General features: G+C 35.4%; 1 long non-coding RNA gene across 2 annotated transcripts; it reads right to left on the minus strand.

The window, feature by feature from the left end:
* Positions 1-356: 356 nt before the first annotated feature.
* Positions 357-4738, minus strand: LOC145798872 (uncharacterized). 2 transcript variants are annotated; one of them, XR_014340678.1, is made up of 5 exons: positions 4615-4663; positions 2794-2891; positions 2574-2656; positions 2189-2481; positions 357-705 (listed from the first exon to the last, which is right to left on the minus strand). It is a non-coding gene; the product is annotated as an uncharacterized LOC145798872 (long non-coding RNA). The 2 variants fall into 2 exon arrangements; XR_014340677.1 differs by having other exon boundaries at positions 2794-4738.
* Between the last annotated feature and the right edge of the window lie 1870 nt (positions 4739-6608).

A 6608-nucleotide genomic window follows, 5' to 3' on the forward strand; every position in this document is an offset into this window, starting at 1 on the left:
AATTTGGATAGGCTATGTACTTTTAGCGACAAATAAATGCGTCGCCAAAAGTACTATTTAACGACAAAATTAATTTGGTCGCTAAAAATCACGTTTTTAGCGACGAGTAAGTTTTGGTTGCTAAATGTTCCTGGAATAACCACTAACTTTTAGCGACAAAAACAATATGTTGTCGCCAAATATATTAACAACGACAAAAACACCACCTGTTACTAAAAATTCACTACACAAATTTTGATTTTAATAATTTTCCTGTTCAAAATAATCCAAAACACCTATTTTCCTGTGCACAATATATAAACAAATGTAATATAAATAATAATGCACCTGTGCAAGACATTCATACTAATTCAAAATTAATAGCTATGAAAAATCCCAATAAACATAATTACAATTCTCTGACAATCTAAAACATGCATACCAAAGTACTTACAAACTACTAATATCAAACCCATAAATACATTACCAAATCCTATGTCAAAATATTTTCAAAATTACAACCAAATATTTTGATGTTAAACATCTAACCAACAAGTTATTTACTAAAATCCTATGTCAAAATATTTGCAAAAACACAACACCAAATATTTTGATGCTAAACATTTAATCCATAAATCATTTACCAAAATCCTATGTCAAAATATTTCCAAAAACACAAAATCAAATCTTCTGATACAGCCCAAACTATTTTCCACCATTGTCAATCTGTCACATGAAAAAAGAAAAAACAATATTAGATTGACAAAAAAAAAAACTCGATATGAACTTCACAATTTTGATTTTAATTTTGTAACGGGAAGTCCAATCGGGTGCTGTTTGCTCATACAACTCTATTTAGGCTTGAACAAGCTACCCGTGCCAAGTTTCGATAGTTTCAGTGGTCATTTTGCAATTTTGGCCCCCGAACGGGCCTTTTAAGTCTTGTGTTTTACATTTTTTCTTCTAATTTTCTAACCGGAAATCCAATCGAGGTCCCATTTGTTCCTACAAGTCTATTTAGGTTTGAACAAGCTGTCCGTGCCAAGTTTTGGTGGTTTCGGTTGTCATTTCGCAATTTCGGCTCCTGAACGAGCCTTTTAAGTTTTGTGTATTACAAATTTTCCTTCTAATTTTCTAACCGAAGATCCAATAGAGGTCCTGTTTGTTCCTACAAGTTTATTTAGGCTTGAAAAGGCTATCTGTGCCAAGTTGGGTGGTTTCGGTGGTCATTTTGAAATTTCAGCCCCCGAACGGGCCTTTTAAGTCTTGTGTTTTACATTTTTCCTTCTAATTTTTTAACCGAAAGTCCAATCGATGTCCCGTTTGTTTCTACAAGTCTATTTAGGCTTGAACAAGCTGTCCGTGTCAAGTTTCGGTGGTTTCGGTGGTCATTTCGCAATTTCAACCCCCGAACGGGCCTTTTAAGTCTTGTATTTTACAATTTTCCTTCTAACTTTCTAACCGGAGATCCAATTGAGGTCCCGTTTGTTCCTACAAGTCTATTTAGGCTTGAACAAGCTGTCCGTGCCAAGTTTCGGTGGTTTCGGTAGTCATTTCGAAATTTCGGCTCCCGAACGGGCCTTTTAAGTCTTGTGTTTTACATTTTTCCTTCTAATTTTTTAACCGGAAATCCAATCTAGGTCCCGTTTGTTCCTACAAGTCTATTTAGGCTTGAAAAATCCATCCATGCCAAGTTTTGGTGGTTCCGGTGGTCATTTCGCAATTTCGACCCCCGAACGGGCCTTTTAAGTCTTGTGTTTTACAATTTTCTTTCTAATTTTCTAACCGGAGATCCAATCGAGGTCCCATTTGTTCCTACAAGTCTATTTAAGCTTGAACAAGCTGTCTGTGCCAAGTTTCGGTGATTTCGGTGGTCATTTCACAATTTCGGCCCCCGAACGGGCCTTTTAAGTCTTGTGTTTTACAATTTTCCTTCTAATTTTCTAACCGGAGATCCAATAGAGGTCCCGTTTTTTCCTACAAGTCTATTTAGGCTTGAACAAGCTGTCTGTGCCAAGTTTCGGTGGTTTCAATGGTCATTTTGCAATTTTGGCCCCCTAACGGGCCTTTTAAGTCTTGTGTTTTACAATTTTTTTTCTAATTTTCTAACTGGAGATCCAATCAAGGTCCCGTTTGTTAAACACAACCAGACATATTAAATGAAATGCTTGTAGTGATTTGAAAAGTAAATTATGAAAAATATACTTACAAAAGTGTTTGTTAATAAGATTCCTCTGATGTAATTTGTTCTTGCTGGACCTTGGACAAATTCTTCAATGACTCTAGTTCTTTTTGTAGGCTTGAAACCACCTCAGTATGTGCTTGTGCAGTAACAGAAGATCTAGATGATGATGGTTTTGGACTAACTCCAAAGCCTTTTTAGTATCCCGATTTCTTTCCAAGAATCTCGATTGACAGCTGCTCCTGAGTTAAAGGTATTGCCCCAGGCTCTAAAGACTCTTCATGTCGCTTTTTCAAAGCTTCCTATCAATTTGTAAACAACTTCAAAAGAAACAATAAAAACAAATTTTTAAATGAGATCGTTATTATTCATGTAGTAAATATAATACACAATGTTAAGAAACAAGACTTACTTGCAAGAGAAACATGTCACTCTAGGCATTATTGCATCTTCAGGATAATGGCCAACACCTTCCAACTTAATGACCTCCAATAACTAATAAGGACAAATAGAGATGTATAATTAATGTCAACAATTGAAGAAAACCATTACAATTCAACAGGTCAATTTGAATTAAAAAAGATCAACCTTATATAGTGATTTCAGCAGTAAATCAAGAATAAATAACTTACCTCTTCGTGCTCAATAGTATGAGCTAGTGGAAGAATTACTTGGCCCCCAAAACTTCCAGCTCGAGCCCTTGGTAAAATACAGGGACCAACTTTGACAGCTGCAGCTAAATAAGCATCAATACTGTTGTCTACCCATTCTGACCTGTGCTCCCGCAAGAACCTAAGAAGTATTGCAGGGGGCACATTCTGAAAGAAAGGACAATGTAGAGAAGAAAAAGAAATGCTAAACTTGAAATGAGAAGATGAATCCAAATGACAAGTAGGAGTGTGAGAAAGCATGCATTAATAGACCACAGTATGACAATAATTTGAAATTTACTTCACTTACTAAGATGCTTCCATCATTAATTAAATCCTGAAAGTTATGTGGGGGAAAAAAAAAAAAAAAGGAGCCACATAAAAATAAACATAATATTTGTAGATATTATACAAATGTGTGATAGCAGCGTGACAAAATTTTTGCACACTCAAGGGAAACCTAATAACAATCATTGGCATTATTGTGGAACAGATCAAGCAATTTAACCATTGCTTACAGCATACCACTCTGGATATGTCTGATCATTTCCTGAAAACCAAAGATTAAAGCAGTGCAGCAAAACTCCTATGCTGCAGAGACACAGAAACTAGTCACTTAAACATCCTGATGTACCTCCACTGTATGTTTGAAACTACGAGATGTAGAAAGCACATGCCAAAGATGAGATGGATAAAGTGGAATGTTGAAAAGAAAAAAATTCTGGGCTCTCTAGTGGTTGTATGGTATCAAACCATCTAGAGGCTCCTGATCATATAGACATGGGAATAGTGATAACCTATTTCCAGCAGTTGAACTTAACTTTAACTAGCAGGATTGGGTGCAAGTGTATAGTGTTTGTGAGTCGGTGACACACAAGGTAGATATCAAGTCTAACCAAGCTAGTTCATTAGTTTAATCCCTTATTCATTTCTTTTTCCAGAAGGTATCATCTATATACTATTATATTTTTACTAATGCAAATTACCACTGCTGAATACAATACACTACCACTGCTGAATTTGTTCTGCACAATTCCTTGTTGGCTTTAAAGTTTAAACTACCTGCCAACTTTTCTCTTTGGGTTGGTATCTCAAGGGGGCATGGGCAGTTTTACAACTGAATGGAAGCTAAATCAACTGATTGGTAAACTAATCAAACTCATAGTAATGAAAACAAACATCTATGCTGTGTTTGAGCTATGCACAGTTTGGCTGATTGACAAAGAGGCAGAATCAGCCTCATACAAGCTGAGCCCCAGCATACACACCAAAAACAAAAGCTGCATAACAAGTCGACAACATTTGTCATCCTGGGATAATTTAACAATCTATGCATGAGAAACATAATCAACGAATGAAGTACTCCACAATTTTTTTAATAATGTTTTCCCATGGACTATTCAGATAAATGAAACACTTCCAGTACTAATACCCATGTTCTGCCATTTGTCCTGATCATGTAAATAGGCATGAAACTAGTAAATAGCATGCTGGTATAAATGAAAATCATTTAATAGAAAACATGAGCAAACTAATGATAATTCCTGTTTCAATAAAAAAAGACAAGAAACACAGAAATTACATGGATTAGCAGCTGCAACTAAAAACATTCACATACTGGTAAAAGAAACAGACAGAATCAGATGCAAATAAAACCATCATCATAGCAGCAAATGAAGCAGAGAGTTGATGTGGCAACATCAACCTCATAAAGATCTTGAATATGTTAAAGAAAACTTGCACAAGCATCATCTTTACCACACAAGATGATTAATAATCCACTAACTACAAACTGAAATCCACCTAAAAAGGGCCCACAGCATAATGGGTCGTGTGAGGAAATATGGACCGAGAAAGGGCCCACAGCAGAACCTCGCAATCAGCCCAATATCACTTCCAGTGCCCGGTCCACCAGCACTCTGCAAACAGAAATACAAAAATGCAAGTTCACCCTCATGACACACCACTTGAATAAAAATACAAAAAAAATGCAAGTTCCCTGGTTCATTCACATACCCAACAAAACAAAACAAGAGTCATAATTTGCATACTCCATCTAAACCAATGGCAAAGATTATCTCAGCCAATGCTCTTGAATATCCCATTAACATATGCTTCTTAATGCCATGTCATGCTGTGTGCTCACAATCGATGGGCCTCATCGACACACTGACAACGATGGTAAATATTAATCCAAACAATATTTTTTCACTTTTTAACAATGAAAAATATTTTTCACCCAAACAAATTCTTTTTCATTGACTATAAAAAATATATTTTTTTGTTAACTTTTGTTTTCCTTCATAAAAAACTATAGAAAATACAGAAAATAAAAAATAACTTTCACTTAAACAAACGAGCTTAAGTTTGATCTCTGTTTTCTTGGTAACATCCATTTACCTTTTTGCCTTCTAATGCTATATAATACATCACCAAGAAATAAAAAAAAAATAAAAAATAAAAAAGAACAGAGACAGAGACAGACACCAAAATTCTCACAGCTCCAAAATCAATCACAAGAACAGAGATTATCACAGCTCCAAAATCAATCACAAGAACAGAGAAGACACCATAAATTCTCTATAAAGTCTTATATAAACCATCCTTGCATCTCTTGAAAAAGCTCTAGATTTTGTTTCTTACAAAAATCAGTCCAAAAATTCCGAACATACCAGTCCCGAAAATTAGTTTCAAAATCAGTCCAAAAATTAGAATAGATCAATCCCGAAAATCACAATATCAGTCCGAAACTCACAAAATCAGTCCGAAACTCTCACAGTGTGAGTGAGTGAGAGTGAGAGTGAGAGTGAGAGGGAGAGGGAGAGGGAGAATGAGAGGGAGAGGGAAAGAGAGACGAAGAAGAGGGAGAGAAAAATACCTGTTTGTGCCGCTTCTGTTTGTGCCGCTGCAGATTCGGAACTGAGAAGATGAAGAAGTCTCCTTTTAGGTCACTTTTGTTTATTCACTTAAAAGTCATTTAAAAAAAAAAAAAAGACAGATTCGAAACTCTCACAGTGTGAGTGAGTGAGAGTGAGAGGGAGAGGGAGAGGGAGAGGGAAAATGAGAGGGAGAGGGAAAGAGAGACGAAGAAGAGGGAGAGAAAAATACCTGTTTGCCGCCTCTGTTTGTGCCGCTGCAGATTCTGAAATGAGAAGATGAAGAAGTCTCTTTTAGGTCAGTTTTGTTTATTCACTTAAAAAAAAAAAAAAAAAAAAAAGAAGAAAGATTCAAAACGACGTCGTTTTGATAATAAATTTATTGGCGACGAAAATAATTTTGTTGCCATAAATAGCACTCACCTTTCAGCGACTAGTTTAATTCTGTCGCCAAAAAGTCGAAAATTGGCGACAAACAGTTTCGTCGCCATATATTAATTTCGTCGCCAAAACGTTTTTAGCGCTCCCGCACGAAAAATTAAATTCGCGCCAACCATTTTTCGCGACGAATTGAAATATTTGTTGCTAATGGTGTATTTTTTGGCGACCAACACGTATATTGTCGCTAAAAAAATACAATTGGCAACCAAATTCAATTTTGTTGCTAAAAAACATCGCAGAAAATGCTTTTTGTTGTAGTGGGATATATCTCCTTATTAGAGTTTGAGACCCAATTAGTTTGTTAAAAAAATTTTAATTTAATTTGGTTTGGATATAATATATTTTATATATATTATATCTAATTTATGGAGACCTAATTCAATTTAGTAACAATTAAGGTTTTGATAAAAGCCTAAGATTCAATAATATATATATATAGGTTTTAGTTCTTCATAGAAATCAGCGGCAGTAGTGATTTAT

Source organism: Camellia sinensis, chromosome 9 (genome assembly GCF_055761805.1).
Source record: "Camellia sinensis isolate YWXY chromosome 9, ASM5576180v1, whole genome shotgun sequence".
In the NCBI taxonomy this organism is placed as follows: domain Eukaryota; kingdom Viridiplantae; phylum Streptophyta; class Magnoliopsida; order Ericales; family Theaceae; genus Camellia; species Camellia sinensis.